We start from the raw sequence: 14,292 nt of genomic DNA on the forward strand, positions 1-14,292 counted from the left end.
AATTGCATCGGAAATAAATACAAAGGCACAATGCCGACTCAAGTACAAGAAGAATGACTCTTACTACTGTCTATGTTTTGAGCCATTCGTAAGACCCTAGTTATACATTCCGATGCTTCGCTTCAGGTTTGCAGTATCCCTCTGACCTTCTAATTGAAGATGAAACACAGATATTGCTTCGGAATTAAATAGAAAAGGCAGAATGCCGACTTAAGTACAAGAAGACTGACTCTTCTTACTGACTATGATTGAACAATTCCTCTGACACTAGTTATAGATTCCGATGCTTCACTTCAGGTTTACTATATCCCTTCGACCTTCTTATTGACGATGAAACACAGAAATTGCATCGGGATTAAATAAAAAGGCACAATGCCGAATTAAGTACAAGAAGACTGACTCTTCTTACTGACTATGCTTTGAACCATTCCAGTGACACTAGTTATAGATACCGATGCTTCCCTTCAGGTTTACTGTATCCCTCTGACCTTCTTATTGACGATGAAACACAGAAATTGCATCGGACTTAAATACAAAAGGCACAGTGCCGACTTAGGGATAAGAAGACTGACTCTTCCTACTGTCTATGCTTTGAACCATTCCTGTGACACTAGTTATAGATTCCGATGCATCACTTCAGGTTTACTGTATCCCTTGGACCTTGTTATTGACGATGAAACACAGAAATTGCATCGTAATAAATACAAAAGGCACAATGCCGACTAAAGTACAAGAAGACTGACTCATCTTGCTGTGTATGTTTTGAGCCATTCCTGTGACAGTAGTTATAGATTCCGATGCTTCACTTCAGGTTTTCTGTATCCCTCAGGCCTTCTTATTGACGACGAAACACAGAAATAGTATCGGAATTAAATAGAAAAGGCACAATGCCGACTTATGTACAAGAAGACTGACTCTTCCTACTGTCTATGCTTTGAACCATTCCTGTGACTCTAGTTATAGATTCCGATGCATCACTTCAGGTTTACTGTATCCCTTGGACCTTGTTATTGACGATGAAACACAGAAATTACATCGTAATTAAATACAAAGGGCACAATGCCGACTAAAGTACAAGAAGACTGACTCATCTTGCTGTGTATGTTTTGAGCCATTCCTGTGACACTAGTTATAGATTCCGATGCTTCACTTCAGGTTTTCTGTATCCCTCAGACCTTCTTATTGACGACGAAACACAGAAATAGCATCGGAATTAAATAGAAAAGGCACAATGCCGACTTAAGTACAAGAAGACTGACTCTTCCTACTGTCTATGCTTTGAACCATTCCTGTGACACTAGTTATAGATGCCGATGCTTCACTTCAGGTTTACTGTATCCCTCTGGCCTTCTTATTGTCGATGAAACACAGAAATTGCATCGGATGTAAATACAAAAGGCACAATGCCGACTTAAGTACTAGAGGACTGACTCTTCTTATTGTCTATGTTTTGAACCGCTCCTGTGACACCAGTTATAGATTCCGATGCATCACTTCAGGTTTGTTGCATCCCTTGGACCTTCTTATTATCGACGAAACACAGAAATTTCATCGGAATTAAATAGGAAAGGCACAATGCCGACTTAAGTACAAGACGAATTACTCTTCCTTCTGCCTATGTTTTGATCCATTCCTGTGACACTAGTTATAGATTCTGATGCTTCACTTCAGGTTTACTGTATCCCTCTGACCTTCATATTGACGATGAAACACAGAAATTGCATCGGAAATAAATACAAAAGGCACAATGCCGACTCAAGTACAAGAAGAGTGACTCTTACTACTGTCTATGTTTTGAGCCATTCCTAAGACCCTAGTTATACATTCCGATGCTTCGCTTCAGGTTTGCAGTATCCCTCTGACCTTCTAATTGAAGATGAAACACAGATATTGCTTCGGAATTAAATAGAAAAGGCAGAATGCCGACTTAAGTACAAGAAGACTGACTCTTCTTACTGACTATGATTGAACAATTCCTCTGACACTAGTTATAGATTCCGATGCTTCACTTCAGGTTTACTATATCCCTTCGACCTTCTTATTGACGATGAAACACAGAAATTGCATCGGGATTAAATAAAAAGGCACAATGCCGAATTAAGTACAAGAAGACTGACTCTTCTTACTGACTATGCTTTGAACCATTCCTGTGACACTAGTTATAGATACCGATGCTTCCCTTCAGGTTTACTGTATCCCTCTGACCTTCTTATTGACGATGAAACACAGAAATTGCATCGGACTTAAATACAAAAGGCACAGTGCCGACTTAGGGATAAGAAGACTGACTCTTCCTACTGTCTATGCTTTGAACCATTCCTGTGACACTAGTTATAGATTCCGATGCATCCCTTCAGGTTTACGGTATCCCTTGGACCTTGTTATTGACGATGAAACACAGAAATTGCATCGTAATAAATACAAAAGGCACAATGCCGACTAAAGTACAAGAAGACTGACTCATCTTGCTGTGTATGTTTTGAGCCATTCCTGTGACAGTAGTTATAGATTCCGATGCTTCACTTCAGGTTTTCTGTATCCCTCAGACCTTCTTATTGACGACGAAACACAGAAATAGTATCGGAATTAAATAGAAAAGGCACAATGCCGACTTATGTACAAGAAGACTGACTCTTCCTACTGTCTATGCTTTGAACCATTCCTGTGACACTAGTTATAGATTCCGATGCATCACTTCAGGTTTACTGTATCCCTTGGACCTTGTTATTGACGATGAAACACAGAAATTACATCGTAATTAAATACAAAGGGCACAATGCCGACAAAAGTACAAGAAGACTGACTCATCTTGCTGTGTATGTTTTGAGCCATTCCTGTGACACTAGTTACAGATTCCGATGCTTCACTTCAGGTTTTCTGTATCCCTCAGACCTTCTTATTGACGACGAAACACAGAAATAGCATCGGAATTAAATAGAAAAGGCACAATGCCGACTTAAGTGCAAGAAGACTGACTCTTCCTACTGTCTATGCTTTGAACCATTCCTGTGACACTAGTTATAGATTCCGATGCTTCACTTCAGGTTTACTGTATCCCTCTGGCCTTCTTATTGTCGATGAAACACAGAAATTGCATCGGATGTAAATACAAAAGGCACAATGCCGACTTAAGTACTAGAGGACTGACTCTTCTTATTGTCTATGTTTTGAACCACTCCTGTGACACCAGTTATAGATTCCGATGCTTCACTTCAGGTGTGTTGCATCCCTTGGACCTTCTTATTAACGACGAAACACAGAAATTTCATCGGAATTAAATAGGAAAGGCACAATGCCGACTTAAGTACAAGAAGACTGACTCTTCTTACTGACTATGTTTTGAACCATTCCTGTAACACTAGTTATAGATACCGATGCTTCCCTTCAGGTTTACTGTATCCCTCTGACCTTCTTATTGACGATGACACACAGAAATTGCATCGGAATTAAATACAAAAAGCACAGTGCCGACTTAAGCATAAGAAGACAGACTCTTCCTAATCTCTATGTTTGAAACATTCCCGTGACACTAGTTATAGATTCCGATGCTTCACTTCAGGTTTACTGGATCCCTCTGACCTTCTTACTGACGATGAAACACACGAATTGCATCGGAATTAAATACAAAAGGCACAATGCCGACTTACGTACAAGAAGACTGACTCATCTTACTGTCTATGTTTGAACTATTCCTGTGACACTAGCTATAGATTCCGATGCTTCACTTCAGGTTTACTGTATCTCTTGGACCATCTCATTGACGACGAAACACAGAAATTGCATCAGAATTAAATAGAAAAAGCACAATGCCGACTTAAGTACAAGAAGGCTGACTCTTCTTACGGTCTATGTTTTGAACCATTCCTGTGACACTAGTTACGGATTCCGAAGCTTCACTTCAGGTTTACTGTATCCCATGGACCTTCTTATTGACGATGAAACACAGAAATTGCATCGGTATTAAATACAAAAGGCACAATGCCGACTAAAGTACAAGAAGACTGACTCATCTTGCTGTGTATGTTTTGAGCCATTCCTGTGACACTAGTTATAGATTCTGATGCTTCACTTCAGGTTTACTGTATCCCTCTGGCCTTCTTATTGTCGATGAAACACAGAAATTGCATCGGATTTAAATACAAAAGGCACAATGCCGACTTAAGTACTAGAGGACTGGCTCTTCTTACTGTCTATGTTTTGAACCACTCCTGTGACACTAGTTATAGATTCCGATGCTTCACTTCAGGTTTCCTGCATCCCTTGGACCTTCTTATCGACGACGAAACACAGAAATTTCATCGGAATTAAATAAGAAAGGCACAATGCCGACTTAAGTACAAGAAGTCTGACCCTTCCTATTGCCTATGTTTTAAACCGTTCCTGTGACACTAGTTACAGATTCCGATGCTTCACTTCAGGTTTACTGTATCCCTCGGCCCCACTTATTGACGATGAAACACAGAAATTGCATCGGAATTAAATAGAAAATGCACAATGCCGACTTAAGTACAAGAAGACTGACTCTTCTAACTGTCTATGTTAGAACCATTCCTGTGACACTAGTTATAGATTCCGATGCTTCACTTCAGGTTTACTGTATCCCTCTGACCTTCTTATTGACGATGAAACACAGAAATTGCATCGGAATTAAATACAAAAGGCACAATGTCGACTTAAGTACAAGAAGACAGACTCTTGTTACTGTCTATGTTTTGAACCTTTTCTGTGACACTAGTTATAGATTCCGATGCTTCACTTCAGGTTTACTGCATCCCTCTGACTATCTTATTGAAGATGAAACACAGAAATTGCGTCGGAATTAAGTACAAAATCCACAATGCCGACTTAAGTACAAGAAGACTGACTCTTCTTACTGACTACGATTTGAACATTTCCTGCGTGACCAGTTTTTGATTCCGATGCTTCACTATGTGTTTACTGAAACCCTTGGACCTTCTTATTGACGATGAAACACTGAAATTGCATCGAAATTTTATACATAAGCACAATGCCGACATAAGTACAAGAAGACTGACTCTTCCTACTGTCTATGTTTTGAACCATTCCTGTGACACTAGTAATAGATTCCGATGCTTCACTTCAGGTTTACTGTATCCCTCTGACCTTCTTATTGACGATGAAACACAGAAATTGCCTCGGAATTAAATCCAAAAGGCAGCATGCCGACGCAAGTACAAGAAGACTGACTCTTCATACTGTCTATGTTTTGAACCATTCCTGTGACACCAGTTATACATTACGATGCTTCACTTCAGGTTTACTGTATCCCTCTGACCGTCGTCGTGATGATGAAACACAGAAATTGCATCGGAATTAAATAGAAAAGCCACAATGCCGACTTAAGTACAAGAAGACTGACTCTTCTTACTGTCTATGAATTGAACCATTCCTGTGACACTAGTTATAGATTCCGATGCGTTATTTGAGGTGTACTGTCTCCCTTGGACCATCTTATTGACGATGAAACACAGAAATTGCATCGGGATGAAATACAAAAGGCACAATGCCGACTTAGGTACAAGTAGACTGACTCTTCTTACTGTCTATGTTTTGAACCATTCCTGTGACACTAGTTATAGATTCTGATGCTTCACTTCAGTTTTACTGTATCCCTCTGACCTCCTCATTGACGATGAAACACAGAAATTGCATCGGAATTAAATACAAAAGGCACAATGCCGACTTAGGTACAAGAAGACTGACTCTTCCTACTGTCTATGTTTTGAACCATTCCTATGACACTAGTTACAGATTCCGATGCTTCACTTCAGGTTTACTGTTCCCGTCTGACCTTCTTATTGTCGATGAAACACAGAAATTGCATCGGAATTAAATACAAAAGGCACAATGCCGACTTAAGTACAAGAGGACTGACTCTTCTTACTGTCTATGCTTTGAACCATTCATGTGACACTAGTTATAGATTCCGATGCTTCACTTCAGGTTTACTGCATCCCTTGGACCATCTTATTGACGACGAAACACAGAAATTGCATCAGAATTAAATAGGACAGGCACAATGCCGACTTAAGTACAAGAAGACTGACCCTTACTATTGTCTATGTTTGAACCATTCCTGTGACACTAGTTATGGATTCCGATGCTTCACTTCAGGTTTACTGTATCCCTCTGACCCTCTTATTGACGATGAAACACAGAAATTGCATCGGAATTAAATAGAAAAGGCACAATGGCGACATTAGTACAAGAATACTGACTGTTCTTACTGTCTATGTTTCGAACGATTCCTGTGACACTAGTTATAGATTCCGATGCTTCACTTCAGGTATACTGTATCCCTTGGACCTTGTTATTGACGACGGAACACAGAATTTGCATCGGAATTAAATAGAAAAGGCACAATGCCGACTTAAGTACAAGAAGACTGACTCTTCCTACTGTCTCTGTTTTGAACCATTCCTGTGACACTAGTTATAGATTCCGATGCTTCACTTCAGGTTTACTGCATCCCTCTGACCTTCTCATTGACGATGAAACACAGAAATTGCATCGGAATTAAATGCAAATAGCACAATGCCGACTTAAGTACAAGAAGACTGACTCTTCTTTCTGACTATGTTATGAACATTTCATGTGAGACCAGTTTTAGACTCCGATGCTTCACCATATGTTTATTGTATCACTTGGACCTTCTTATTGACGATGAAAGACAGACATTGCATCGGAATTAAATACAAATGGCACAATGCCGAATTAAGTACAAGAAGACTGACTCTTCTTACTGTCTATGTTTAGAACCATTCCTGTGACACTAGTTTAGATTCCGATGCTTCACTTCAGGTTTACTGTATCCCTCTCACCTTCTTAATTACGATGAAGCACAGAAATTGCATCGGAATTAAATACAAAAGGCACAATGCCGACTTAAGTACAAGAAGACTGACTCTTCCTACTCTCTATGCTTTGAACCATTCCGGTGACACTAGTTATAGTTTCCGATGCTTAACTTCTGGTTTACTGTATCACTTGGACCTTCCTATTGACGATGAAACACAGAAATTGCATCGGAATTAAATACAAAAGGCACAATGCCGACTTAGGTACAAGAAGACTGACTCTTCTTGCTGTCTATGTCTTGAACATCCCTGTGACACTAGTTATAGATTCCGATGCTTCACTTCAGGTTTACTGTATCCCTCGGACCTTCTTATCGTCGATGAAAAACAGAAATTGCATCGGAATTAAATACAAGAGGCACAATGCCGACATAAGTACAAGAAGACTGACTCTTCTTACTGTCTATGTTTCGAACCATTCCTGTGTCACTATATATAAATTCTGATGCTTCATTTTATGTTTACTGTATCCCTTTGACCTTCTTATTGACGACGAAACACAGAAATTGCATCGGAAATAAATAGAAAAGGCACAATACTGACTTATGTACAAGAAGACTGATTCTTCCTACTGTCTATGTTTTGAACCATTCCTGTGACACTAGTTATAGATTCCGATGCTTCACTTCAGGTTTACTGTTTCCCTCTGACCTTCATATTGATGATGAAACACAGAAATTGCATCGGAATTAAATCCAAAATGCACAATGCCGACTTAAGTAACAGAAGACTGACTCTTCATACTGACTATTTTGTGAACATTTCCTGTGAGACCAGTTTTAGATTCCGATGCTTCACTATATGTTTACTGTATCCCTTGGACCTTCTTATTGACGATGAAACACAGAAATTGCATCGGAATTAAATTGAAAAGGCACAATGCCGACTTAAGTACAAAAAAAATGACTCTTCTTACTGTCTATGTTTTAACCATTCCTGTGCCACTAGTTATAGATTCCGATGATTCACTTCAGGTTTACTGTATCCCTTGGACCATCTTATTGACGATGAAACACAGAAATTACATCGGAATTAAATACAAAAGGCACAATGCCGACTTAAGTACAAGAAGACTGACTCTTCCTACTGTCTATGCTTTGAACCATTCCTGTGACACTAGTTATAGATTCCGATGCTTCACTTCAGGTTTACTGTATCCCTCTGACCTTCTTAATGACGATGAAACACAGAAATTGCATCGGAATTAAAAACAAAAGGCACAATGCCGACTTAGGTACAAGAAGACTGTTTCTTCCTACTGTCTATGTTTTGAACCATCCCTGTGACACTAGTTATAGATTCCGATGCTTTGCTTCAGGTTTACTGTATCCCTTGGACCTTCTTATTGACGATGAAACACAGAAATTGCATCGGAATTAAATACAAAAGGCACAATGCCGACTTAGGTACAAGAAGACTGACTCTTCCTACTGTCTATGTTTTGAACCATTCCTGTGACACTAGTTACAGATTCCGATGCTTCACTTCAGGTTTACTGTACCCGTCTGACCTTCTTATTGTCGATGAAACACAGAAATTGCATCGGAATTAAATACAAAAGGCACAATGCCGACTTAAGTACAAGAGGACTCACTCTTCTTACTGTCTATGCTTTGAACCATTCATGTGACACTAGTTATAGATTCCGATGCTTCACTTCAGGTTTACTGCATCCCTTGGACCATCTTATTGACGACGAAACACAGAAATTGCATCAGAATTAAATAGGACAGGCACAATGCCGACTTAAGTACAAGAAGACTGACCCTTACTATTGTCTATGTTTGAACCATTCCTGTGACACTAGTTAAGGATTCCGATGCTTCACTTCAGGTTTACTGTATCCCTCTGACCCTCTTATTGACGATGAAACACAGAAATTGCATCGGAATTAAATAGAAAAGGCACAATGGCGACATAGGTACAAGAATACTGACTGTTCTTACTGTCTATGTTTTGAACCATTCCTGTGACACTACTTATAGATTCCGATGCTTCACTTCAGGTATACTGTATCCCTTGGACCTTGTTATTGACGACGGAACACAGAATTTGCATCGGAATTAAATAGAAAAGGCACAATGCCGACTTAAGTACAAGAAGACTGACTCTTCCTACTGTCTCTGTTTTGAACCATTCCTGTGACACTAGTTATAGATTCCGATGCTTCACTTCAGGTTTACTGCATCCCTCTGACCTTCTCATTGACGATGAAACACAGAAATTGCATCGGAATTAAATGCAAATAGCACAATGCCGACTTAAGTACAAGAAGACTGACTCTTCTTTCTGACTATGTTATGAACATTTCATGTGAGACCAGTTTTAGACTCCGATGCTTCACTATATGTCTATTGTATCACTTGGACCTTCTTATTGACGGTGAAACACAGACATTGCATCGGAATTAAATACAAATGGCACAATGCCGAATTAAGTACAAGAAGACTGACTCTTCTTACTGTCTATGTTTAGAACCATTCCTGTGACACTAGTTTAGATTCCGATGCTTCACTTCAGGTTTACTGTATCCCTCTCACCTTCTTAATTACGATGAAGCACAGAAGTTGCATCGGAATTAAATACAAAAGGCACAATGCCGACTTAAGTACAAGAAGACTGACTCTTCCTACTCTCTATGCTTTGAACCATTCCGGTGACACTAGTTATAGTTTCCGATGCTTAACTTCAGGTTTACTGTATCACTTGGACCTTCCTATTGACGATGAAACACAGAAATTGCATCGGAATTAAATACATGAGGCACAATGCCGACATAAGTACAAGAAGACTGACTCTTCTTACTGTCTATGTTTCGAACCATTCCTGGGTCACTAGTTATAAATTCTGATGCTTCATTTTAGGTTTACTGTATCCCTTTGACCTTCTTATTGACGACGAAACAAAGAAATTGCATCGGAAATAAATAGAAAAGGCACAATACTGACTTAAGTACAAGAAGACTGACTCTTCCTACTGTCTATGTTTTGAACCATTCCTGTGACACTAGTTACCGATTCCGATGCTTCACTTCAGGTTTAGTGCTTCCCTCTGACCTTCTTATTGATGATGAAACACAGAAATTGCATCGGAATTAAATACAAAATGCACAATGCCGACTTAAGTACAAGAAGACTGACTCTTCATACTGACTATTTTGTGAACATTTCCTGTGAGACCAGTTTTAGATTCCGATGCTTCACTATATGTTTACTGTATCCCTTGGACCTTCTTATTGACGATGAAACACAGAAATTGCATCGGAATTAAATTGAAAAGGCACAATGCGGACTTAAGTACAAGAAAACTGACTCTTCCTACTGTCTATGTTTTAACCATTCCTGTGCCACTAGTTATAGATTCCGATGATTCACTTCAGGTTTACTGTAACCCTTGGACCATCTTATTGACGATGAAACACAGAAATTGCATCGGAATTAAATACAAAAGGCACAATGCCGACTTAAGTACAAGAAGACTGACTCTTCCTACTGTCTATGCTTTGAACCATTCCTGTGACACTAGTTATAGATTCCGATGCTTCACTCCAGGTTTACTGTATCCCTCTGACCTTCTTAATGACGATGAAACACAGAAATTGCATCGGAATTAAATACAAAAGGCACAATGTCGACTTAAGTACAAGAAGAGAGATTCTTCTTACTGTCTATGTTTTGAACCTTTTCTGTGACACTAGTTATAGATTCCGATGTTTCACTTCAGGTTTACTGCATCCCTCTGACATTCTTATTGACGATGAAACACAGAAATTGCATCACAATTAAATAGAAAAGGCACAATGCCGACATAAGTACAAGAAGACTGACTCTTCTTACTGACTATGTTTGAACCATTCCTGTGAGACTAGTTATAGATTCCGATGCTTCACTTCAGTTTTACTGTATCCCTTGGACCTTCTTATTGACGATTAAACACAGAAATTGCATCGGGATTAAATAAAAAGGCACAATGCCGACTTAAGTACAAGAAGAATGTCTCTTCTTACTGACTATGTTTTGAACCATTCCTCTGACACTAATTATAGATTCCGATGCTTCACTTCAGGTTTACTGTATCCCTTGGATCGTCTGATTGACGACGAATCACAGAAATTGCATCGGAATTAAAAACAAATAGCTCAATTCCGACTTAAGTACAAGAAGACTGCCTCTTCCTACTGTCTATGTTTTGAACCATTCCTGTGACACTAGTTATAGATTCCGATACTTCACTTCAGGTTTACTGTACAACTCTGACCTTCTTATTGTCGATGAAACACAGAAATTGCATCGGAATTAAATACAAATGGCACAATGCCGACTTAAGTACAAAAGGACTGTCTCTTCTTACTGTCTATGCTCTGAACCATTCCTGTGACACTAGTTATAGATTCCGATGCTTCACTTCAGGTTTACTGCATCACTTGGACCTTCTTATTGACGACGAAACACAGAAATTGCATCGGAATTGAATAGGAAAGGCACCATGCCGGCTTAAGTACAAGAAGACTGACCCTTACTATTGTCTATGTTTGAACCATTCCTTTGACACTAGTTATGGATTCCGATGCTACACTTCAGGTTTACTGTATCCCTCTGACCCTCTTATTGACGAAGAAACACAGAAATTGCATCGGAATTAAATAGAAAAGGCACAATGCCGACATAGCTACAAGAATACTGAATGTTCTTACGGTCTATGTTTTGAATTATTCCTGTGACACTAGTTATAGATTCCGATGCTTCACTTCAGGTATACTGTATCCCTTGGACCTTGTTATTGACGACGGAACACAGAATTTGCATCGGAATTAAATAGAAAAGGCACAATGCCGACTTAATTACAAGAAGACTGACTCTTCCTACTGTCTCTGTTTTGAACCATTCCTGTGACACTAGTTATAGTTTCCGATGCTTCACTTCAGGTTTACTGTATCCCTCTGACCTTCTTATTGAAGATGAAACACAGAAATTGCATCGGAATTAAATACAAAAGGCACAATGCCGACTTAAGTACAAGAAGACTGACTCCTCTTTCTCACTATGTTATGAACATTTCCTGTGAGACCAGGTTTAGACTCCGATGCTTCACTGTATGTTTATTGTTTCACTTGGACCTTCTTATTGACGATGAAACACAGAAATTGCATTGGAATTAAATACAAAAGTCACAATGCCGAATTAAGTACAAGAAGACTGACTATTCTTACTGTCTATATTTAGAACCATTCCTGTGACACTAGTTATGGATTCTGATGCTTCATTTTAGGTTTTCTGTATCCATTTGACCTTCTTATTGACGATGAAACACAGAAATTGCATCGGAATTAAATAGAAAAGGCACAATGCCGACTTAAGTACAAGAAGACTGACTCTTCCTACTGTCTATGTTTTGAACCATTCCTGTGACACTAGTTATAGATTCCGATGCTTCACTTCAGGTTTACTGTTTCCCTCTGACCTTCTTATGGATGATGAAACACAGAAATTGCATCGGAATTAAATACAAAATCCACAATGCCGACTTAAGCGCAAGAAGACTGACTCTTCTTACTGACTATGATTTGAACATTTCCTGTGAGACCAGTTTTAGATTCCGATGCTTCACTATGTGTTTACTGAATCCCTTCGACCTTCTTATTGACGATGAAACACAGAAATTGCATCGGGATTAAATACAAAAGGCACAATGCCGACTTAAGTACAAGAAGACTGACTCTTCTTACAGTCTATGTTTTGAACCATTCCGGTGACACTAGTTATAGATTCCGATGCTTCACTTCAGGTTTACTGTATCCCTTGGAACTTCTTATTGAGGATGAAACTCAGAAATTGCATCGGAATTAAATACAAAAGGCACAATGCCGACATAATTACAAGAAGACTGACTCTTCCTATTGTCTATGTTTTGAACCATTCCAGTGACACTAGTTGTAGATTCCGGTGCATCACTTCAGGTTTACTGTAACCCTTGGACCTTCTTATTGACGGTGAAACTCAGAAATTGCATCGGAATTAAATACAAAGGGCACAATGCCGACTTAAGTACAAGAAGACTGATTCTGCTTGCTGTGTGTGTTTTGAACCATTCTTGTGACACTAGTTATAGATACCGATGCTTCACTTGAGGTCTACTGTAACCCTCTGACCTTCTTCTTGACGAAGAAACACAGAAAATGCATCGGAAATAAATACAAAAGGCACAATGCCGACTCAAGTACAAGAAGACTGACTCTTCATACTGTCTATGTTTTGAACCATTCCTGTGACACTACTTATACATTCCGATGCTTCACTTCAGGTTAACTGTATCCCTCTGACCTTCTTCTTGATGATGAAACACAGAAATTGCATCGGAATTAAATAGAAAAGCCACAATGCCGACTTAAGTACAAGAAGACTGACTCTTCTTACTGTCTATGATTTCAACCATTAATGTGACACTAGTTATAGGTTCCGATGCTTTACTTCAGGTGTACTGTCTCCCTTGGACCTTCTTATTGACTAAGAAACTCAGAAATTTCATCGGGATTAAATACAAAAGGCACAGTGCCGACTTAAGTACAAGTAGACTGACTCTTCTTACTGTCTATGTTTTGAACCATTCCTGTGACACTAGTTATAGATTCTAATGCTTCACTTCAGTTTTACTGTATCCCTCTGACCTCCTCATTGACGATGAAACACAGAAATTGCATCATAATTAAATTCAAAAGGCACAATGCCGACTTAGGTACAAGAAGACTGACTCTTCCTACTGTCTATGTTTTGAACCATTCCTGTGACACTAGTTATAGATTCTAATGCCTCACTTCAGTTTTACTGTATCCCTCTGACCTCCACATTGACGATGAAACACAGAAATTGCATCATAATTAAATACAAAAGGCACAATGCCGACTTAGGTACAAGAAGACTGACTCTTCCTACTGTCTATGTTTTGAACCATCCCTGTGACACTAGTTATAGATTCCGATGCTTTGCTTCAGGTTTACTGTATCCCTTGGACCTTCTTATTGACGATGAAACACAGAAATTGCATCGGAATTAAATACAAAAGGCACAATGCCGACTTAGGTACAAGAAGACTGACTCTTCCTACTGTCTATGTTTTGAACCATTCCTGTGACACTAGTTATAGATTCCGATGCTTCACTTCAGGTTTACTGTACCCGTCTGACCTTCTAATTGTCGATGAAACACAGAAATTACATCGGAATTAAATACAAAAGGCACAATGCCGACTTAAGTACAAGAGGACTGACTCTTCTTACTGTCTATGCTTTGAACCATTCATGTGACACTAGTTATAGATTCCGATGCTTCACTTCAGGTTTACTGCATCCCTTGGACCATCTTATTGACGACGAAACACAGAAATTGCATCAGAATTAAATAGGACAGGCACAATGCCG

The sequence above is a fragment of the Schistocerca americana genome, chromosome 3 (assembly GCF_021461395.2).
Source record: "Schistocerca americana isolate TAMUIC-IGC-003095 chromosome 3, iqSchAmer2.1, whole genome shotgun sequence".
Lineage (NCBI taxonomy): Eukaryota > Metazoa > Arthropoda > Insecta > Orthoptera > Acrididae > Schistocerca > Schistocerca americana.